The sequence below is a fragment of the Spinacia oleracea genome, chromosome 6 (assembly GCF_020520425.1).
Source record: "Spinacia oleracea cultivar Varoflay chromosome 6, BTI_SOV_V1, whole genome shotgun sequence".
Lineage (NCBI taxonomy): Eukaryota > Viridiplantae > Streptophyta > Magnoliopsida > Caryophyllales > Amaranthaceae > Spinacia > Spinacia oleracea.
The window spans coordinates 127,583,452-127,608,650 of record NC_079492.1 but is presented as its reverse complement, the minus strand read 5'-3'; the positions used below and the strand labels follow the sequence as shown (position 1 = coordinate 127,608,650).

The window sequence follows — 25,199 nt, the reverse complement described above, 5'->3', positions numbered from 1 at the left end:
CTGCAAGATATTCACAGACCATAAAAGCCTTAAGTATATTTTCACACAGAACGAGCTGAATATGTGGCAAAGGAGATGGCTAGAACTTATCAAATATTATGACCTTGAGATACAATACCATGAGGGCAAAGCCAATGTAGTGGCGGATGCGTTGAGCAGGAAATCCAGTCATTCAGTCAATTCTGTGTGGGTACTCCCAAATAAGTTGTGTGAAGAATTCTCGAGGTTGAACTTGGAGGTTAAGGAGTATGGAGAGGTGGAATCTGAAATAAAACTTTATTCTATGACTATTACCCCTACCATATTTGAGAAGATTAGAAGTGGTCAACCTGATGATGTCAAGCTAAAAAGGGTGATATCTAAAATGGAGAACGGTGAAATAGGACCTTTTAAGATGCATGATGATGGTAGCATTCGCTATGAGGGTCGGTGGTGTGTTCCAATGAAGTGTGACGAAATAAAGAACCAGTTGATGAAAGAAGGCACTTCACGCCCTATTCGGTACACCCCGGAGGCGACAAGCTTTATAAGGATCTCAAACAACACTTCTGGTGGCCTGGAATGAAGAGGGAAGTCGCGGAATTTTTCTCTAGATGTATGATGTGCCAGAAGGTAAAAGCTGAGAGAAGCAAACCTAAGGGATTACTTCAGCCATTAGATGTTCCAAAATGGAAGTGGGATTCGATATCTATGGATTTTGTGACTGGCTTACCTCTGACTAAAACCGGAAAGAACACTATTTGGGTCGTAGTAGATCGTTTGACCAAGACTGCTAGGTTCATTCCAATGAAAGATACATGGTCGATGGAGCAAATGGCAGCTGCGTATGTAAAGAATATTGTGAAGCACCATGGTGTACCTGAAAACATTGTTTCTGATAGAGATGCAAGATTTCTTTCGAATTTTTGGGAGAAAGTACATTTGGCATTTGGAACGCAATTGAAGTATAGTACTGCATTTCACCCAACAACAGACGGTCAGACTGAGAGAACCATTCAGACCTTAGAAGACATGCTTAGAGCCTGCGCCATCGATTTTAAAGGTTCGTGGGAAGAGCAATTGGACTTAGTAAAATTTTCCTATAATAATAGCCACCATGCAAGTATAGGAATGGCTCCTTATGAAGCTCTCTATGGAAGAAAATGTAGAAGCCCGTTATGTTGGAGTGATGTGACTGACCAAGTGGTGCTAGGCCCTGAGTATTTGCATGACACAGTTGAGAAAGTACGAATTATTCAAGAGAGGATGAAAGCGGCACAAGATAGAGAGAAATCATATGCTGACCAGGATCGTCGCCAAGCTGTCTTTGAAGTAGGAGAAAAGGTGTTGTTGAAAGTTTCACCAACCAAAGGTGTTATGAGATTTGGTAAAAAGGGAAAACTTAGCCCGAGGTATATTGGCCCCTATGAAGTGTTAGAAAGAGTTGGAGAAGTTGCTTATAGACTCGCCATGCCAACCGAGTTGTCTAAGGTGCATGACGTTTTTCACATTTCACAACTCAAGAAGTATATCCATGATCCGTCGCATGTGATTGAGCCAGAAATAGTAGAATTGGATGAGACTTTGACTTATGAAGAGAAACCCATAAAAATATTAGATGAGAAAGTGAGAAAAACAAGAAACAAGGAGGTGAAAATAGTAAAAGTCTTATGGTCGAACCATCAAACTGAAGAGGCTACTTGGGAAGCAGAAGATACCATGAGACAGAAATACCCTGAATTATTTGACCAGGTATTTATTGAGGTTACGGGGACGTAACTATCTTTAAGGAGGGTGGATTTAAATACTCTTATGTTACGTCTATTTTCTATTTTAAATAGTAATTCACCCATTTATTTGGAACCTATCAGTGTAATGATACTTTAAGATTCAAGATTCGAGGACGAATCTTCCTTTTAGGAGGGTAGATTGTAATAACCCTTATTTTATCTCTAACAATGCTAATTATTGTAGTAAAATAAAATACTATTTTATCAATAAACATAATTGTTTTATTAAATTTTATAAATATTAGCTATTATCTTAAATCTAAAATAGTACTTTATTATTCTAATAATTATCATGATCTACTTATTATAAAATTGACTTATTATAAATTGTTTTTGTTTTACCTGGACAATTAGTGGGAGGCACCTACACCAAAGAAACCGTATGACTCATTAACCTCCATCACCAAGTAACCCCTAGTATCTCACATACGTGATCAGGCCTCAAGATTTAACTCATCTCAATCTTATTATGATTTGAATTGTCCAACAAACTTAGGATCATAACCCAATCCACCGTGATCTTATTCCATCCATCTCTAACAAACTTCCCGAAGCTAACAAACTAGCTACTTATCTTTTAGCAATGCTTATCATCATCTTATCCCGGTTAATTAGTATTTTAACCCTTAACTTCACACTTTTAGGATTTCCTATAAATACAGACTTTGTCATCATTCCTAGGGTTTTGCAAAAACATATTACTCCCTCACATCCTCGCCAGAAGAACCACTCAAGAAAACTAAAGATAAACCTCGATCGCGGAAGTTGGTTTCTACCTACTTTCGGCTGCACCGAAACACCACTAAATTACACTGAATACTACCGTGAAAAACACTACCTTGTAGTCTGCATCATCCCCTACACACTTGGCTTTACACTTTAGAAACCCGACCGGTAACGAAGGTAGTGTTCCTTTCCGAAATTGGCTTGGTTGCTCGACTATTCTTTTGCATTTTTTAGGTGTCTTGGTTACGTAAAGTCAACTCTTTTCTTGAGGGTTCATCCTTTTCTCTTGAGTCACATAAGAGAAAGGATTTCATTATTAACCTCTGTTTTCATTAAACTTTCGTACTATATTTATAAATAAACAAATTCTTTTTTTATGAAATCGATTCTAACACTTCTACGTATTTAGATGCTAGGTTGATTTAGCTTTCCTTATAATTTTGACTTATTATAGTAATAAGGTTATCATGTTTTGGATTTAAATATTTTACCCACCCACTAATCTAACAGAGATTATAACAAGGCCTTTCACACCCGCATCGTACACACACACATATATATGTATCGTAAAATATGTCTACTATATATATTACATAGGTTACGACCACTATGGTATTTGACACTGGTTATGTTATACTTGGTTGTAGAATCCGTAGAGCGGGAAGATCCCTATTAGTGTGCGTGTACGCGATCTTTGAAACTATATAAGCAGTTAAGGTAAGTTACTATGTTCATCTTTTGCCGAACCCTATAAAATATAGTTTTGATGTGAGAATGTGTAATATGTGTATATATGCGATCTCTGTGATGTTGGCTAGAGGAATAGGTATAATATATTTCATGAGCTTGATGATAGCTATTAATCTCGAAATAGTTCCAGACTAAATTGGTAGAGTACTAGTGTTCATGATTACTCATGCTATTATTATAAATTTGTATTTATGCCCAATTGATTTATACATTCTGAGTTTTAAAGAGTAGATGCATGCAGTAGAGTAGTTCCAACGAGTTTACTCATGATTGATTTGGGTTTGTTTGGCAGTAATATAATGTATAGTAGGACCTTATTTTCTTACTGCCAGCATAACTTATGACGAGTCGCATATAACACTGGCTGGTGAACTAAGATAATTGAGACAACTATAATGCTGTCATATACGGTTATACAACGTGTCATATGATAGGGGCAGTGGTTTACTAAGTATTGTATGTGCATGTCAACGCTCTAATAAAACACTAATCAGTTAAAGTGAAATACACTTGGTTGGTAAGACATCTTAGGCAGGATCCCCTAAGGTGATGAACACATTGGTGGTAAGACACAACGTGTCTCAATATTCTTTTAGTCGAAGCTAAATAGCACGACCTAGGCTTATTCTACCCCTTTGAGTTAAAAACACTCACTGGGGGGTGTGCACACTTAAGGACTAAGACCTATTTTGGTGGTTACACCCATTAGGGTGGTAGTCTCGAACTACGATTATGGTGGAATTATCTTGTTCTCTTACCTCTAAGAAATTAATTAACTGTTAATTATGGACTGAGTGCGTGTGCTTGTTACGTGCTAGTTGTGCATGAAATGTTTTTAAGATAAAATGTTTTCCAAAGTAAGAAAAAGGTTTTCGAAAATTGTTTTACAGGGTGAAGTAGTACTTACTCAATTTCCACTGATTTGTGGTTTCTTTTCTGTATATGTTTTTCCAATTTACAGGTATGCATGGGACATCGTGAGCGACCGTTTCACAACATTAGTAGCAAGTTATTAATAACGTAGATCAACTAAAGACAATCAGTTGGGTTTTATTTAATTCAGTTTGTAACGACATTTTGGGTAGTTGGTTTAAGTTATCTAATTGTGACAATGTTGGTTTATTTATAAAGGTTGGATTATTGATGGATAATATAGCTTTACATTTGGGTTGTAGCCTAAATGTGGTGGTAATACCCTTAATTCATTATTTTATGCTTCCGCTATAAGTCTTAAACAGGTATGGAAATTGGGGGTGTTACAATACTCATCTGATGCTACTTTCTCCCTTGAAGCTAGCCCCTGATCACCAGGAGTAGAATGAAGAAGATTCTGCACTTCAAGCAAAGCTTTGTGTCTTTTGATCTGTTCAGCTTCAACATTGTTGTAACCCTCTTGATTCAAAACTTTTAGGTCCATTTTTATCCACTTCAGTTTCTGCATCACCCTATACATGGGACACCCATACACATACTTTTTCCAGTTCTCCTCAACAATGGTGTTGAACCTAGGGGAAGTGGTCCACATATTAAAAAACGAAAGGGTCTTTTTTGAGGTGCTCTTTGATAGCAATTGAGAAGCATGGGACTATGATCATAATGACCTTCTGGCATGAAGTTTGCCTCAGCAGTATCAAACAAATCATTCCACTCTGAGTTAGCCAACACCCTATCAATCCTAGAGAAAACTCTATCCTCTCCATCTTGCTTGTTGTTCCAAGTATAGAGTCTCCCTACTGTTTTTACTTCAGTTAGCTTACAATGGAGCATACAGTTCCTCATTGGCTGCACTTCAGAAAGTCTAACTATGGATCCTATCCTATCATCTAGATCCATCATGGAGTTGAAATCCCCCATCACTATCCAAGCATCAGAACATGAGTCTGCAATTATTTTAAGGGAATGCCACAAAGGCTCCCTGGTGGCCCTCTCATGGAGACCATACACAAAAGTGCACCAAAATCCAACATCAGCTCCTCTAGGAGTGACATAACAATGCATAAACTGAGTGTCAATGAGTTTTATATCCACAGTGAAAGAATCAGGGTCCCAAGCAATAACTATTCTACCATTTTTATGGCAACAAAGATTAGTAGAAAAACACCAATTGGGGAAAACATTCAAGTACAAATCCCCCATTCTAGGGGCTTTCACCCTAGTTTCAAGAAGGCTGAAAAGTTTGACATTATGAGAGGCAATAAACCTTCTCACTTCATTTTGCTTATCCTTCCTATTCAGCCCTCTAACATTCCAACACAGAATGCTATCCATTGGGAGAAGGGGATGTCACCCCCTGACCCAATGGACTCTCCATATCATCTTCTACCCTAATATCATCATCATCATCTAAAGCCAAGAAAGAGTTACCAGTTTGGATTGGTTTCAGTTGACTGCTTCTGTGTTTATTAAATCTTGTGGCAAGAACAAACCCATCAGCATCTGGTTCCTGCATCTTTGGTTGGACCACTGTAACTGTGTTGGTGGGTTGTATCCTTTTAGGTGCCCATATCTTCTTCCCTTTGTTGACCCTCTTATGGCACTTCTCCATGGTGTGCCCCATTCTCTTACAGATTGAGCAAGAAATAGGCAGCCAGTCATACTCCACTCTTTGATCAATGATCACACCCTTCTCATCCAGAAACTGTATCAGTTCAGGAAACTCCTGATCAATCCTAACCTCCACCAGAACTTTTGCAAACAACAGTTTATCCCTGTGTTGTGTGGCTTGATCCACTTTGATCACTGTGCCCACTAACCCTGCAATCTTCTTCAGACTCTTTTCCCCCCAGTATTTAACCTCTAACCCATGTAATTTGATCCATATTGGGACCAACTTCACAGGATCTTTGGTGAAATTGGAATCAGCTGTCCATGGCTTAACTATGACTGGTTTTGAATCAAAGAACTGAGCAGGTCCACTCAGAACTTTGTGGCAATTTTCCATAGTGGTAAACCGAATCAGGAATACCCCCTTCCCCACCAATGAGACTTTATCAATCCCAAATTTCCCCCAAACTCGATTCACAAATCCTGCCATCACATTTTGGGGTGGGTTTGCCCCTAAAATGTAGCAAATGATCGAGGATTGCCAAAACGCAATCTCATCCTCAATATCCTCCTCTTCAATCTGAATCATCATTGTTTTAATCGGACTTACCGCATTGTTAATCGGAACTTCATCTGCAACTAATTGATCATCAGTTACTCTGTTTTCCGAGTTTCCTAACTCTCGCCCTGATTGAAAATGCGTAGACAGCGTCTTACCCGCACTTAAACCATTGATCCAAGCATTAAACTCCGTTCGAACCTGAGATTGTCTCTGCAAATCCTTCAGTGCAGTTGAAGGGGAGAGAATTTGTTCCGCCAAGAGGGTTTCAATGTCTGGGTTTGTTTTCGGGCTTTCAGAAATCTCATCAACGTCCTCCAATGGAGAACTAGGTTGTTGTGCTCGTGTTACTGGTTTCGTCACTATCACATTATCCTTCTGCTTCGCACCATTGCTGGATTTGCTTGCTTGTTTGCGAGGTCTTCCCATGGTGTCGAAGAGGTCGCCTCTTCGAAACCTCCCAAACGCAGGCTCCCGCCGTACGTATAATTAAATAAACGCAATTTGCAATTAATTAACAATTACGAAAATTAATCACCCCTTTTAATTCTTGCAAATTTGTAATATTTAACCATGTTCATGCAATTTAGATTATGAAAATAATAAGAGGCTCTTGATACCACTGTTAGGTTATGATACATATGACAATTCATAAATCATGCGGAAAAACCATTTAGCCAGGAATACATATTATTTACACATAATCATATAGCATAGTTTAGATGCATACTCTTTGTTGCGTGCCTTCCCTAGCTGCGCCCGAACCGAACAAGAACAAGTCTTTAGGACTCCAAGTGTCGTCCCTCCGTAGATAGTCCACAACACGTCCGGATCCGCCTTAAGATTGACCAACTAGAATCGCCCTTAAGGTACTAATAATTTCGGCACTTTTAGGCAAGGTATGTGACTGAATTTTTCTCTCAAAAACTCACTTTGAATACTTGAATAATCTATGTAAATATGTGACCCTAGGCACCTATTTATAGAGTTATGGAAAAGGTTTTGGAATCCTATTAGGATACTAATTTATTTAATTATAATCCTACTAGGACTCTAATTAAATAATCATTATCTAATAGTTTTAGGATTTAATCATATTTCGAATCCCGATTGCTTTAGGATTCCCGCACAAGCATTGCATGAGCACCGTACACCCGCGCAAGCCTTGCGGCCCACGCTAGGCGCACAGCGCTCGGCCCACTGCTGTGCTCTCGCGCGCGCGCCCCAGGCCTTGGCTGGGCCTGGCCTTGCGCTGGGCCTGGTCGAGGCTTGGCATGCGATGGTGCGTGTTGGCTCGCTGGGCGATGGCCTGGCTTCGTGCTGGGCCTTCGTCTAGCAGGCCTCGTCCGATGCTAATTCGTACGATACGCTTCCGATTAAATTCCCGATTCCGGAATTCATTTCCGATACGAACAATATTTAATATTTCCGATTCCGGAATCAATTTCCGTTTCGAACAAATATTTAATATTTCCGTTTCCGGAATTATTTTCCGATTCCGATAATATTTCCGATTCTGACAATATTTCCGTTTCCGACAATATTTCCGATTTCGGCAATATTTCCATTTCCGATAATATTTTCCGATACGTACCATGTTTCCGTTTCCGGCAACATCTACGACTAATATTTATATTTCCGATACGATCCATATTTCCGTTTCCGGCAATATCATCGTTTCCGGAGTATTCATTTCTTGCCTGTGACGATCTCAGCTCCCACTGAAACCAAGATCCGTCGATTCCGAATATCCATAGATGGAGTATTTAATGCCATTAAATACTTGATCCGTTTACGTACTATTTGTGTGACCCTACGGGTTCAGTCAAGAGTAAGCTGTGGATTAATATCATTAATTCCACTTGAACTGAAGCGGCCTCTAGCTAGGCATTCAGCTCACTTGATCTCACTGAATTATTAACTTGTTAATTAATACTGAACCGCATTTATTAGACTTAACATCGAATGCATACTTGGACCAAGGGCATTATTTCCTTCAGTTTGTTCCTTCATGAGTGACTTGGAGCAGATCCCAAATTTGCTTCGCATTCTTGCATCCCATTACTCTATTGTGCTCGTTTGGACCTAGTCCACAGTGAAGAATTTTGACAGCCATGGCATTAAGCTCGAGCTTTTCATAGTCGGCTTTGTCAAATTCAGCAATCGGTTTAGGAACGGTTTCACCAGAGGTGTTTAGCTTAGTGACTTGGAAGTCTCCAACTTCAATGACTCTCCATACTTGATAGTTCTCAGCCTTGATAAAGATCTCCATCCTGTTTCTCCAGTATGAATAGTATTTGCCACTAAACATTGGAGGTCGTTGTGTTGAGTATCCCTCTTCGAGTTTCTCAGTTGTGTTCATAGCTTCAGAATCGTTTTTCCCGACAGAATTACCTGCAGTTAAAGGGTTCTGGCTCTGATACCAATTGTTAGTTTCACAGAGTTCCTCAAGAGGGGGGTGAATTGATATTTTACGGTTTTACAAAAATTAAACTACTAGGAACAGAAACAGTAAAATATGCAAGCGAGATTTAGCGTGGAAAACTCTCTAGGCCCAATAGAGAGGAAAAAACCACGGCCCCTTTGGGGACTTAAACACATTCACTAATTAGGCAAAACAACTCAGTTTCTTTACAAGCCTAATCTACTCGGGCCACAATCTGTTAGTCTCCTCTGACTACAGATGACCAGGAACAACCCCTCGTTGTTCCTTCCCTTACAGAAACAGTCCCTCAACTGCTTCTCCTCACAGATCTCTTGTGAGATCTTCTCTCTTGCTCAAGTAAGCCTGACTCAGGCTTAACATACAATATCTCAACACTTAAAACTGAAAACAAAGTAATATTAAACTTAATACTAAATACTAGATATAAGACCACGTAACAAATACTGCTCTATATGGGAACAGGAACAGACTCTTTAAAGATTAAGACTTTAAGGATAATACCTGAAAGCTTCCGGTTAATGTAAATAAGTCTGATAAAAACTTTCGCAGAGAACTTAAGGTGTATATATAGGAAAACCAGAGTTTACCCTAGATTCTAATTCAAACCAATTTAGGACTCTTTTCAAAGGATATATTTTTGCAAATAACATCTTTAAAACGCGTTTAGATAAACTCAATCCTTACGGATTTGAGAGTTGTGAATTAACTTAAAACGTTTAAGAGTTTAACCTTAAGTAAAATAGTAAAATCAGTTTTGTAAATCGACACTTATCTTTTATAAAATAAAACTGATTTAGGACTCTATGAAATATTCTGTTCCCATACTAAGCTGTATTTGTTTCTACTGATCTTATACCTTTCTGGACTCTAATTGACTTGTTGGGCTTCATACTCCTTGGCCCATGATTCAATCTGTCCATATTCTTTAGACTTGTATTCTTCATGATGTTGGACTTAATTTCCACGCTGCTTCACAGCTTGCCTCGTTGTGTACTTGTCCTAGCTTATAGTGACTTGCTCCTGTCAATCCTTATTTCAACAATCAGTAGAGTGTAAGCTTGTCATTATCAAAACCCCGGAATCAACACTCTGGTATTTTTTTCGCCCCACAATAACGACCTTCACAGATTGCTCATCACCTCCTCCTACTCGAGAGACATGTTGCACTCTCTCTTTCCTTCAACCGCCGATGATATGTTGTTCATAAACACCGTTCCGCCATTTTTTCCGTTTACAACACCTTCAGTTTTCTTTGGCGAACAGTTCGTGTGCAAATTTGAGGGCACCGTCAAATTTTCCAAATATTAGAAACCCCGTAATTCTAATTTTATTGGGGAAAAATTTACATAAATAATCTCAACTTTCACGCATTTTCTAAAAATAATCCCAACTTTGGATTATTTTAGAATAATCCAAACTTTAGGGGTTACCTTCTCAAAATAATCCGAAGTCTTTTTTTCTTGTCATTACTAATCCATTTTGGGTCTATTGTACATAGGCAAATTGATAATTTGGATTATTTTGAGAAGGTAACCCCTAAAGTTTGGATTATTCTAAAATAATTCAAAGTCGGGATTATTTTGAGAAGATGAGTGAAAGGTGGGATTATTTTTGTCAATTTTTCCTTTTATTGGGGATTTCCGGTTTATCAAGAGTGAAAAGTTTGGGGACGGAATAATTAGTGTTTGGCAGGGCATCCATTGACGATTGCTTAGGAGCTTCAAAATTTGGGTAAGGAGTCTGAATCATCACTCCATCAATTGATTTCTTATGACCAATGATTACTCTTAATCTTATGCTACAATACTTTATGGGATGACATGATGAATTGGATTTGTTATGCTGGATTAATATTTTTCTTATTGTTCTTGAATTGTATTGATTTACTGTTTGGTGCATCGCCTTTCAGCTTCCCAATGTGAAAGAAAAGCCTACAAAAAAAATGCCAGAATGTTGTGACTGTCGATTCCATTAAACTTATAAAGGAGGTAACTTCTTGCCTCAAAAGAATTGTCCAATTGCCTGTATTGGGTTGTGTTATGTATGGGTTAGAATACCCCTTCAAATTCGAGCAATCCTTTTGTTATCGAACGCTCACGAGATTAAAGGGAGTTACATTTGCATAAATTTAGCGGAACATAATGACACCATATGAAAGTGCATGTTGAAATTTGTCGGAGCGAAAGAATTATGAGTCTAGGCCTTTTCTATTCGCATGTAGCAATTCAAAGGCAAGTATTTTAATAATCCGTATATAAAGTTGTTTATAGTAAAAATAAGTTCAAATAATTCGTTTATGTTCACATAGGTTAATTGAAGTCAAATTTAGTTGATTTAAATAAAGTCTTATTCCCTCCGTCAAATTTTGTACTTCATATTCTTTAACCTACTTTTAATAAATAATAAAATAATTTTTTTGAAAGAGATTTTGATTAGATTTAACAAACATTGGATGAACTAATGTCTGATTACGTGTAAATAAAGCAGCAGCTACTACCAAAATGCTTAAGATTCCAACCCGTGTGTCTATCAGTGTTTGTTTTATGTAATTTCATATAAACATTTTATTTTTCGATTTATATAAAAAAAAGTACATGCATTTATCATATTATTTTCTTATATAAATTTGTTATATTAACAACACTTTGTTGTCCTTATGATATTCATAATGTATGTTTTTACTACATATATCATTTTTAGAAAATAAAGTGATTATTGTTTTGAACATCAATAGTTAAATTTATTATCATTTCAGGTGAAATACTTTCGAGTAGTAGCAAGGATACTAGATTTTCTGCATAAAACCTTTTGTTTGGTACGTTTTTTTTTTTTGATAAAACCTTTTGTTTGGTACATATTTGTACTTTTAATGGTTTATGATGATAATTAGGATTTTCTGAAAAATACATGCTTCTTCTCAATATTCTGTTCATAGTATATGATGATTAATTTAACGTCCAGATTCTTTATACGTACTTGAATCCTTCGGTCTCCTTCTATCTTTCCGGTTTAATTACGGTAGGCTAATATCGTGGAAGTAGCAAGCTGGTCCACTACTTCTATTACGTGGGCTTTAATCCTACACTGTCAAATATAATTCAAAGCATAATCTTTCTAATTAATTAACGTCATATTTATAATACAAAATATTCTACTCTAACTCAACATTAATATTACAACTTTACATATATTAGGATACTCTAATATTAACTGTCGGTTTGTATTGAAAATGTTAAACTTTTTAAATAAGAGTATATGATTTAGTGAGGGTTTATTTGTAATTATTATCAATTCATAATGGACTACATACCTTTATTTTTATTTGATACACCCTATTTATCCCGTGCTTATGCACGGGCACATTCTAGTATCAAATCAATAATATAGATCCTTTCAACGTGAGCTCAACATGGCCCTGATTGGCTGATTCTGTTTGTGACTTTTTGATTTACAGATCATTATCTCGCCGGTATTTTAATATTTACCCTTTTTTATGAAAGGGCAGTAGTACCACGAGGGAGGCTAAATCGCTGGTGGACAGAGATTTTCTAAGTTCATACCCACAATAAAAAAAATATACTTCATATATAATAATAAAAAATAAAAAATAAATACTCAAAATCAAATTTATATCAGCCTAACATTACATTTCGTTAAAAAGTTATTGTCACTTTTGATAAACTAGGAATTGGACCGCGCGCGGATTCCTACCAAAAAAAAAGATGAATTTTGTTTATGGGGAGGAGTGCTAACAATGTATATGCCTAATATACGTAGTGACCTCGACCTTGTAATACAACATAATGTCGGTGTGTAAAAGTGAAAGTGTATTATCTTCTGCACATGAGATTGTACTAAAAACCTAAATAAAATTGTATTTTATAACAACCGAATACGTAGTAGGCATAAAATATTTACCCCTTAGCTTCAAAGAGATCCATATAGAGACCGGTTAATAAGTCAATTCAATTGAGAGAAATCATGTCATATCCTTATAATATACTTTAAGGTCAATTATGCTCATCTTAACAATGATTACAATATTAAACCACAAGCGCTGTTGTATGCCCCATGCTGATCCGTTATGCCGATCAAAGCCCAAAAATTACAGTGAGATAAAACATTTGAGATTCTTCTCTACTACTCTGTATAATATACAAATTCTTACACCCCAATCGGCAGCTCTTCATCTTCAAAACTCAAATCCAGTGTCTGCAACTTGAACTTGGCTACTTGTATAGATTCCAACAGACTTGAGGCCACTCCAGTTGCTTGAATTGTTGTCTGCTTCATAAGCTACAAAAGATCATAACCAATAGCATGATAGTTAGAATTAAAACCATGGTATCCTCAAGCATCTGAAGCCGGAAGTTTTTGAGAGGATGCACACTGATGGATCTGGACTGCATCCTCATCTTGTTCTGCAAGATGTTGTCTCAAACTATGTAAAACCATGCATCGTCGACATCAAGATTGGATCCAGAACATGGTATCCTCAAGCATCTGAAGACTATACCAAGTGCCTCAGAAAAGATAGAGGAACAACCGGTGTTTCTTTGGGTTTAGGATATCTGGCCTGCAAATATACCAAGGTGAAAATTCTGGTTACCGGAAGCCTGACAGGAAGCAAATTCAGAAGTTCACAGTAGATGATGTCAGATCAGTTTACAGGAAGCTCATTTCTTCCAACCAATCAGTTTGCAATCCTGATTCTGCTCTTGGACGTGATTATGGTGGTCTGTCTGGAATTTTCCGACAGTTGCTGGAGCTAAAGTCATGGTTTGAGGATCAAATAGATTATCACTTCTATTCTTGCTCAATCCTGTTAATATATGATGGTGAGTCGGAAAAGAAAGGTGGAAATCCTCATTCTATGATTAATCTTATTGAATTCGCACAATTTTTTGTTGGCAACAATGTTATTGATCATAATTTCTTGGGTGGTCGATCTTTGCTTCTTAATCAAATTTATTTCAGACACACCTGCAACACACTCCACCAAACCCTAACGTTTGTATGGTCCCGCTGCCTTAATGATGCTTAGGTTCCTAAAGCTTTTCAAATTTGTAGTGTGGAGTTATCGAGTTTGGACTAAGCATCATCGTCACATTGTAAACAGTTAATTTCAGTTTTGTCATGTACTACCTGAAGAAAAGAAGAAATCTGAAGTATATTGAGAGAGAATAGAGGAAAACAGAATGTTATAATCTGATTTCTTGAAGGAAAAGAAAAGCTCAATGTGCTTTTATGTACAATGTAAAACTAACTCTAACAAACCTCTAACAAACTTTTAACTAACTTGGAATAAAATAATGTTAATAATATAAATAAATGGACTCTCCTATACTCCCCCTTCAAGCTGGACTTTGGATACAAGACCAAGCTTGGAAGAAAGAGCACGATGCTGAGAAGAAGCAAGATGTTTGGTTAGAAGATCAGCAAGTTCATTCATACTCGAGACATGATCTGTCTTGATGAATCCACTTTCAACTTGCTCACGAACATAATGCATTTCTCTTTTCAGATGTTTAGCCAATTGTCCAATTGCCTGTATTTGGTTGTGTTATGTATGGGTTAGAATACCCCTTCAAATTCGAGCAATCCTTTTGTTATCGAACGCTCACGAGATTAAAGGGAGTTACATTTGCATCAATTTAGCGGAACATAATGACACCATATGAAAGTGCATGTTGAAATTTGTCGGAGCGAAAGAATTATGAGTCTAGGCCTTTTCTATTCGCGTGTAGCAATTCAAAGGCATGTATTTTAATAATCCGTATATAAAGTTGTTTATAGTAAAAATAAGTTCAAATAATTCGTTTATGTTCACATAGGTTAATTGAAGTCAAATTTAGTTGATTTAAATAAAGTCTTATTCCCTCCGTCAAATTTTGTACTTCATATTCTTTAACCTACTTTTAATAAATAATAAAATAATTTTTTTGAAAGAGATTTTGATTAGATTTAACAAACATTAGATGAACTAATGTCTGATTACGTGTAAATAAAGCAGCAGCTACTACCAAAATGCTTAAGATTCCAACCCGTGTGTCTATCAGTGTTTGTTTTATGTAATTTCATATAAACATTTTATTTTTCGATTTATATAAAAAAAGTACATGCATTTATCATATTATTTTCTTATATAAATTTGTTATATTAACAACACTTTGTTGTCCTTATGATATTCATAATGTATGTTTTTACTACATATATCATTTTTAGAAAATAAAGTGATTATTGTTTTGAACATCAATAGTTAAATTTATTATCATTTCAGGTGAAATACTTTCGAGTAGTAGCAAGGATACTAGATTTTCTGCATAAAACCTTTTGTTTGGTACGTTTTTTTTTTTTTTTGATAAAACCTTTTGTTTGGTACGTATTTGTACTTTTAATGGTTTATGATGATAATTAGGATTTTCTGAAAAATACATGTTTCTTCTCAATATTCTGTTCATAGTATATGATAATTAATTTAACGTCCAGATTCTTTATACGTACTTGAATCCTTCGGTCTCCTTCTATCTTTCCGGTTTAATTACGGTAGGCTAATATCGTGGAAGTAGCAAGCTGGTCCACTACTTCTATTACGTGGGCTTTAATCCTATACTGTCAAATATAATTCAAAACATAATATTTCTAATTAATTATCGTCATATATATAATACAAAATATTCTACTCTAACTCAACATTAATATTAAAACTTTACATATATTAGGGTACTCTAATATTAACTGTCGATTTGTATTGAAAATGTTGAACTTTTTAAATAAGAGTACATGATTTAGTGAGGGTTTATTTGTAATTATTATCAATTCAAAATGGACTATATACCTTTATTTTTATTTGATACACCCTATTTATCCCGTGCTTATGCACGGGCACATTCTAGTATCAAATCAATAATATAGATCCTTTCAACGTGAGCTCAACATGGCCCTGATTGGCTGACTCTGTTTGTGACTTTTTGAGTTACTGATCATTATCTCGCCGGTATTTTAATATTTACCCTTTTTTATGAAAGGGCAGTAGTACCACGAGGGAGGCTAAATCGTTGGTGGACAGAGATTTTCTAAGTTCATACCCACAATAAAAAAAATATACTTCATATATAATAATAAAAAATAAAAAATAAATACTCAAAATCAAATTTATATCAGCGTAACATTACATTTCGTTAAAAAGTTATTGTCACTTTTGATAAACTAGGAATTGGACCGCGCGCGGATTCCTACCAAAAAAAAAGATGAATTTTGTTTATGGGGAGGAGTGCTAACAATGTATATGCCTAATATACGTAGTGACCTCGACCTTGTAAAACAACATAATATCGGCGTGTAAAAGTGAAAGTGTATTATCTTCTACACATGAGATTGTACTAAAAACCTAAATAAAATTGTATTTTATAACAACCGAATACGTAGTAGGCATAAAATATTTACCCCTTAGCTTCAAAGAGATCCATATAGAGACCGGTTAATAAGTCAATTCAATCGAGAGAAATCATGTCATATCCTTATAATATACTTTAAGGTCAATTATGCTCATCTTAACAATGATTACAATATTAAACCACAAGCGCTGCTGTATGCCCCATGCCGATCCGTTATGCCGATCAAGCCCAAAAATTACAGTGAGATAAAATATTTGAGATTCTTCTCTACTACTCTGTATAATATACAAATTCTTACACCCCAATCGGCAGCTCTTCATCTTCAAAACTCAAATCCAGTGTCTGCAACTTGAACTTGGCTACTTGAATAGATTCCAACAGACTTGAGGCCACTCCAGTTGCTTGAATTGTTGTCTGCTTCATAAGCTACAAAAGATCATAACCAATAGCATGATAGTTAGAATTAAAACCATGGTATCCTCAAGCATCTGAAGCCGGAAGTTTTTGAGGGGATGCACACTGATGGATCTGGCCGCATCCTCATCTTGTTCTGCAAGATGTTGTCTCAAACTATGTAAAACCATGCATCGTCGACATCAAGATTGGATCCAGAACATGGTATCCTCAAGCATCTGAAGACTATACCAAGTGCCTCAGAAAAGATAGAGGAACAACCGGTGTTTCTTTGGGTTTAGGATATCTGGCCTGCAAATATACCAAGGTGAAAATTCTGGTTACCGGAAGCCTGACAGGAAGCAAATTCAGAAGTTCACAGTAGATGATGTCAGATCAGTTTACAGGAAGCTCATTTCTTCTAACCAATCAGTTTGCAATCCTGATTCTGCTCTTGGAGGTGATTATGGTGGTCTGTCTGGAATTTTCCGACAGTTGCTGGAGCTAAAGTCATGGTTTGAGGATCAAATAGATTATCACTTCTATTCTTGCTCAATCCTGTTAATATATGATGGTGAGTCGGAAAAGAAAGGTGGAAATCCTCATTCTATGATTAATCTTATTGAATTCGCACAATTTTTTGTTGGCAACCATGTTATTGATCATAATTTCTTGGGTGGTCGATCTTTGCTTCTTAATCAAATTTATTTCAGACACACCTGCAACACACTCCACCAAACCCTAACGTTTGTATGGTCCCGCTGCCTTAATGATGCTTAGGTTCCTAAAGCTTTTCAAATTTGTAGTGTGGAGTTATCGAGTTTGGACTAAGCATCATCGTCACATTGTAAACAGTTAATTTCAGTTTTGTCATGTACTACCTGAAGAAAAGAAGAAATCTGAAGTATATTGAGAGAGAATAGAGGAAAACAGAATGTTATAATCTAATTTCTTGAAGGAAAAGAAAAGCTCAATGTGCTTTTATGTACAATGTAAAACTAACTCTAACAAACCTCTAACAAACTTTTAACTAACTTGGAATAAAATAATGTTAATAATATAAATAAATGGACTCTCCTATACTCCCCCTTCAAGCTGGACTTTGGATACAAGACCAAGCTTGGAAGAAAGAACACGATGCTGAGAAGAAGCAAGAGGTTTGGTTAGAAGATCAGCAAGTTGATTCATACTCGAGACATGAGCTGTCTTGATGAATCCACTTTCAACTTCCTCACGAACATAATGCATTTCTCTTTTTGGATGTTTAGCCAATTGTCCAATTGCCTGTATTTGGTTGTGTTATGTATGGGTTAGAATACCCCTTCAAATTCGAGCAATCCTTTTGTTATCGAACGCTCACGAGATTAAAGGGAGTTACATTTGCATAAATTTAGCGGAACATAATGACACCAAATGAAAGTGCATGTTGAAATTTGTCGGAGCGAAAGAATTATGAGTCTAGGCCTTTTCTATTCGCATGTAGCAATTCAAAGGAATGTATTTTAATAATCCGTATATAAAGTTGTTTATAGTAAAAATAAGTTCAAATAATTCGTTTATGTTCACATAGGTTAATTGAAGTCAAATTTAGTTGATTTAAATAAAGTCTTATTCCCTCCGTCAAATTTTGTACTTCATATTCTTTAACCTACTTTTAATAAATAATAAAATAATTTTTTTGAAAGAGATTTTGATTAGATTTAACAAACATTGGATGAACTAATGTCTGATTACGTGTAAATAAAGTAGCAGCTACTACCAAAATGCTTAAGATTCCAACCCGTGTGTCTATCAGTGTTTGTTTTATGTAATTTCATATAAACATTTTATTTTTCGATTTATATAAAAAAAGTACATGCATTTATCATATTATTTTCTTATATAAATTTGTTATATTAACAACACTTGGTTTTCCTTATGATATTCATAATGTATGTTTTTACTACATATATCATTTTTAGAAAATAAAGTGATTATTGTTTTGAACATCAATAGTTAAATTTATTATCATTTCAGGTGAAATACTTTCGAGTAGTAGCAACGATACTAGATTTTCTGCATAAAACCTTTTCTTTGGTACGTTTTTTTTTTATAAAACCTTTTGTTTGGTACGTATTTGTACTTTTAATGGTTTATGATGATAATTAGGATTTTCTGAAAAATACATGTTTCTTCTCAATATTCTGTTCATAGTATATGATGATTAATTTAACGTCCAGATTCTTTATACGTACTTGAATCCTTCGGTCTCCTTCTATCTTTCCGGTTTAATAAAGCTAGACAAATCGTGGAAGTAGCAAGCTGGTCCACTACTTCTATTACGTGGGCTTTAATCCTATGCTGTCAAATATAATTCAAATCATAATCTTTCTAATTAATTAACGTCATATATATAATACAAAATATTCTACTCTAACTCAACATTAATATTACAACTTTACATATATTAGGATACTCTAATATTAACTGTCGATTTGTATTGAAAATGTTGAACTTTTTAAATAAGAGTATATGATTTAGTGAGGGTTTATTTGTAATTATTATCAATTCAAAATGGACTATATACCTTTATTTTTATTTGATACACCCTATTTATCCCGTGCTTATGCACGGGCACATTCTAGTATCAAATCAATAATATAGATCCTTTCAACGTGAGCTCAACATGGCCCTGATTGGCTAATTCTGTTTGTGACTTTTTGAGTTACAGATCATTATCTCGCCGGTATTTAATATTTACCCTTTTTTATGAAAGGGCAGTAGTACCACGAGGGAGGCTAAATCGCTGGTGGACAGAGATTTTCTAAGTTCATACCCACAATAAAAAAAAATATACTTCATATATAATAATAAAAAATAAAAAATAAATACTTAAAATCAAATTTATATCAGCGTAACATTACATTTCGTTAAAAAGTTATTGTCACTTTTGATAAACTAGGAATTGGACCGCGCGCGGATGCCTACCAAAAAAAAAGATGAATTTTGTTTATGGGGAGGAGTGCTAACAATGTATATGCCTAATATATGTAGTGACCTCGACCTTGTAATACAACATAATGTCGGCGTGTAAAAGTGAAAGTGTATTATCTTCTGCACATGAGATTGTACTAAAAACCTAAATAAAATTGTATTTTATAACAACCGAATACGTAGTAGGCATAAAATATTTACCCCTTAGCTTCAAAGAGATCCATATAGAGACCGGTTAATAAGTCAATTCAATCGAGAGAAATCATGTCATATCCTTATAATATACTTTAAGGTCAATTATGCTCATCTTAACAATGATTACAATATTAAACCACAAGCGCTGTTGTATGCCCCATGCCGATCCGTTATGCCGATCAAAGCCCAAAAATTACAGTGAGATAAAACATTTGAGATTCTTCTCTACTACTCTGTATAATATACAAATTCTTACACCCCAATCGACAGCTCTTCATCTTCAAAACTCAAATCCAGTGTCTGCAACTTGAACTTGGCTACTTGTATAGATTCCAACAGACTTGAGGCCACTCCAGTTGCTTGAATTGTTGTCTGCTTCATAAGCTACAAAAGATCATAACCAATAGCATGATAGTTAGAATTAAAACCATGGTATCCTCAAGCATCTGAAGCCGGAAGTTTTTGAGGGGATGCACACTGATGGATCTGGACTGCATCCTCATCTTGTTCTGCAAGATGTTGTCTCAAACTATGTAAAACCATGCATCGTCGACATCAAGATTGGATCCAGAACATGGTATCCTCAAGCATCTGAAGACTATACCAAGTGCCTCAGAAAAGATAGAGGAACAACCGATGTTTCTTTGGGTTTAGGATATCTGGCCTGCAAATATACCAAGGTGAAAATTCTGGTTACCGGAAGCCTGACAGGAAGCAAATTCAGAAGTTCACAGTAGATGATGTCAGATCAGTTTACAGGAAGCTCATTTCTTCCAACCAATCAGTTTGCAATCCTGATTCTGCTCTTGGACGTGATTATGGTGGTCTGTCTGGAATTTTCCGACAGTTGCTGGAGCTAAAGTCATGGTTTGAGGATCAAATAGATTATCACTTCTATTCTTGCTCAATCCTGTTAATATATGATGGTGAGTCGGAAAAGAAAGGTGGAAATCCTCATTCTATGATTAATCTTATTGAATTCGCACAATTTTTTGTTGGCAACAATGTTATTGATCATAATTTCTTGGGTGGTCGATCTTTGCTTCTTAATCAAATTTATTTCAGACACACCTGCAACACACTCCACCAAACCCTAACGTTTGTATGGTCCCGCTGCCTTAATGATGCTTAGGTTCCTAAAGCTTTTCAAATTTGTAGTGTGGAGTTATCGAGTTTGGACTAAGCATCATCGTCACATTGTAAACAGTTAATTTCAGTTTTGTCATGTACTACCTGAAGAAAAGAAGAAATCTGAAGTATATTGAGAGAGAATAGAGGAAAACAGAATGTTATAATCTGATTTCTTGAAGGAAAAGAAAAGCTCAATGTGCTTTTATGTACAATGTAAAACTAACTCTAACAAACCTCTAACAAACTTTTAACTAACTTGGAATAAAATAATGTTAATAATATAAATAAATGGACTCTCCTATACTCCCCCTTCAAGCTGGACTTTGGATACAAGACCAAGCTTGGAAGAAAGAACACGATGCTGAGAAGAAGCAAGAGGTTTGGTTAGAAGATCAGCAAGTTCATTCATACTCGAGACATGAGCTGTCTTGATGAATCCACTTTCAACTTCCTCACGAACATAATGCATTTCTCTTTTCAGATGTTTATTTTTGTCATGGAACATAGGATTCTAAGAAAGATGCTCAGCTGAAGTATTATCACAATGCATAAAAACAGGCAAGGGAATGATCACATGGAGGTCCTCAAGCAGACCCTGAATCCAGACAAGTTCACTAGCAGTAGCTGACATACTCCTGTATTCAGCTTCAGCAGAGGATTTGCTTACAGTGCGCTACTTCTTGGTTTTCCAAGAAATTAAATTGCTGCCAAGAAAAACTGTATAAGCACTAAGTGATCTGCTACTGAACTGACAAGAACTCCAATCAGTATCACTGTATGCAGATAGATGTAGACTAGAATCAGCTGAGTACCATAGTCCATTATCCATAGTTCCTTTGAGATATTTGAGAACATGGAGAGCAGCTCTCAAATGTGGAACTCTTGGTGCAGTAACAAACTGACTGAGATGCTGCACACTGTAAGAAACATCTGGCCTTGTGTTTCCCAAGTACAAAAGCCTGCCAACCAATCTTCTATATACATTGGGATCATCTAGTAACTCTCCCTCATTGATAGAAAGTTTTAAACCACAAGGTAAAGGAGCAGAAGCAGCATTACAGTCTTCCATATCTGAATCTTTGAGAATATCATTGATGTATTTTCTTTGTGATAGAAAGATGCCTTTGGAATTTCTGTGAACCTCTATGCCAAGAAAGTAAGACAAAAGCCCAAGGTCTTTAATTGTAAATGCCTGATCAAGTAAACACTTAACATGTTCTATTTGAGATACAGAAGTACCAATAACTAGAATGCCATCCACATAGACAAGAATCACCAAAAACTTTCCATCTAGTGTTCTAGTGAACAAAGAATAGTCCTGTTTGGATTGTTCAAACTGCAAAGTCTTCAAAAATTTGCTCAGTTCTTTGTTCCACTGTCTGGAAGCCTGTCTCAGACCATAAATGGGTCTTTTCAGCTTGCAAACTTCACCTTATTAAGCTTTGGTGTAACCAGGAGGAGGCTTTATGTATACTTCTTCATCAATGAACCCATGCAAGAATGCATTGTTCACATCTAATTGAAATAAATCCCAACTTTTGACAACATCAAGTGCAATAACTATCCTCACAGTGGCTAATTTGGCAACAGGTGAAAAAGTTTGGGTAAAATCTCTCCCTTCAACCTGCTGATATCCAATAGCAACCAACCTAGCTTTGTATCTGTCAATAGTGTAATCAGGATTAAGTTTGGTTCTGTAAACCCATTTTGAACCTATAGCCTTCTTCCCTTGAGGTAATTGAGTAAGTTCCCATGTGTCATTGCTCTAAAGGGCACCTAATTCTTTGTTCATTGCTTGTACCCAATTATCATTATCCTTTGCTTGACTGTAGAATTTGGGATCATTGACAGAAGGCAACACAGAAAATGCCAAAGATTCCCAAATATCAAAACTGTCAAGTGCCATACCTAAAAGCCAAGAATCATCACTCCCAATGTCAGGAGAACAAGATTTCACAGAAAAAGAGAGAGATTCACTGCTAGAAGGTGCAACAGTATCCCTATGAGGAATGTATCCACCAACAAAATCCTTTAAAACAGTAGAAGGCTTAATTTGTCTAGGTGGGTGTTTAACAACAATCTCAGGAATAAGAGTTGTAGGTGAAACATGAGAAGAAGAAACAGATAAAGAATCATTGTGATCAGATTGAATAGAGAGATTGGGAGATATAGGAAGAGAAGGATTTGAAGAATCAGGAGAAGAAGAAATATAAGGAGAAATGTGAGGAGAAGATAAGAAAATGTCTGAAGTAAAATTATGATTTGTGTTTGAATCTGAGTCAGAGGAAGAAGAAGATTCAAGTGAGAAAGTGTGATTTGGAGAATAAGCTGGTGTGACAGAATTGTCTATATGAGTTTGAGCATTAGTGCCAAATTGCACTATAGAAACAGGACAAGAAGCTGATGTAGAAGTAGGTTGTTCAGCCTTGTAAGGAAACACACTCTCAAAAAAAATAACATCTCTGGAAACAAACACAATATGATTATCCAAATCATACAATTTGAAAGCTTTAAAACCAGCAGGATAACCAAGGAATATACACCTCCTTGTTCTGGAATCAAATTTGTCTTTCTTAACATTTGTATTATGAGAAAAGCAAAGAGAACCAAAAACTCTGAGTTTATCATAAACTGCAGGAGTTTTGAACATGACCTCAAAGGGTGTTTTCCAGTTTAACACCTTTGATGGTATCTTGTTTAGCAAGTATGTGGCTGTGAGAACACACTCTCCCCAAAACTTCTTTGGAAGACCAGCATGGAATCTTAATGACCTAGCAATCTCAAGAAGACTCCTGTGTTTTCTCTCAACTCTTCCATTTTGTTGGGGAACATATGGTACACTCCTCTCATGTAGGATACCTTTGCTAGCAAACATTGCTAAACAAGACTGATTGACAATTTTAGTACCATTGTCTGATCTGACCCTTTTTATTCTCTTTTTAAATTGAGTTTCAACCATAGACACAAACTCAGAAATGATTTTTGCTACTTGCAATTTGTTATTTAACAAATAGGTCCATGTAACTCTGCTGTGATCATCTAGTACAGTTAAAAAATAGGATGCCCCATCTAAACTTTTAACTCTGTAGGGTCCCCGCAAATCTAAGTGTATCAAGTCAAAACAATCAGAAGCTCTGCTGTCACTTTCAGGAAAAGAAAATCTGTGTTGCTTTGAATGACAACATACAACACAATTGTATTCTGTAATATTTATGCAACATTCAGCATTAATATGTTTCAATTTTGACAAGGATGCATGACCTAGCCTAGCATGCAACAGATCAAGACTATCTTTGTGTCCCATTCCAGGTTCAGACATACTAGTAGCAGTCTTATTTGGCAAACTAGTCATATTTACATCAGTAACAGTTCCTTCAACTGCATTAGCAACTATAGTGCAATCTGAATTTTAACAAACAGAATCAGATTTATTCTTAACCTTTGATTGGTTGTACTCTGTATGTGTAACAAAGTAATAAATTCCTTGTATCCTTTTTCCAGCACCAAGCACCATGGCATTAGAGGGGTCCTGGAAACAATATCCATTTCCATTAAATGTAACATTCAGACCAGTTTGTTCAATCAATCTTCCTATTGATAATAAATTATGTCTGAAACCATTGACCAACAAAACATTTTTCAGCAACAACTTGTCAGTCAATTATGCATCACCCATGATATCAACACTCAATTGAGTTCCATCTGGTAATCCAACCTTAATAGGCATACTAATGACTCTTTTGTTTATCAAGATGCTTTCATCATATGTCATATGATCACATGCACCAGAATCAACAATCCAAAGACACTCATTGTGCAAGTTATTCACGGTGCAATTGAAAGAGTGAAATATTATACCTGCATAATTGGCATAGGAACAATTAGCTCCAGTAGCATCAGCATTCTGCATATGCTTGCCTTTCATTGCTTTCATCACTTCCTGACAAATTGCATTCAACATTTCACTACTGACACCTCCAGCATCCCCAATTGTATCATCCAGAGGAGTATCTCCAGTTGCATTAGTCTGAACATTTGCAGCAAATCTGTCTCCATGTGACTGAGAATTTGAATTTTTGGAAGCTTTAATGGAATTATACCAGTCTGGATAACCAATCAATTTGAAACACTGATCTACTGTGTGTCCCTTTCCTTTGCAGTGTGTACATACTCTGTGCATCCTTTCCTTCTTCAAATCTTTCCAATATTTCTTTCCAGAAGTACCACCAAACCTCTGAAACTGTCCGCCCTTGTTAGTTTGTGCAGCCATAGCACTACTACTCAGAGCAGCAGTTTCACTTGTCAGATTGTGCATT

General features: G+C 36.0%; 3 pseudogenes; all 3 read left to right on the top strand.

The window, feature by feature from the left end:
- The first annotated feature begins 11,609 nt into the window (after positions 1-11,609).
- LOC110787059 (inositol polyphosphate multikinase beta-like) lies at positions 11,610-13,803 on the top strand (annotated as a pseudogene).
- A 2,900-nt stretch (positions 13,804-16,703) lies between these two features.
- On the top strand, positions 16,704-17,329 carry LOC110787060 (inositol polyphosphate multikinase beta-like; annotated as a pseudogene).
- Positions 17,330-19,665: 2,336 nt separating this feature from the next.
- LOC110787061 (inositol polyphosphate multikinase beta-like) lies at positions 19,666-20,849 on the top strand (annotated as a pseudogene).
- The last annotated feature ends 4,350 nt before the right edge of the window (positions 20,850-25,199 follow it).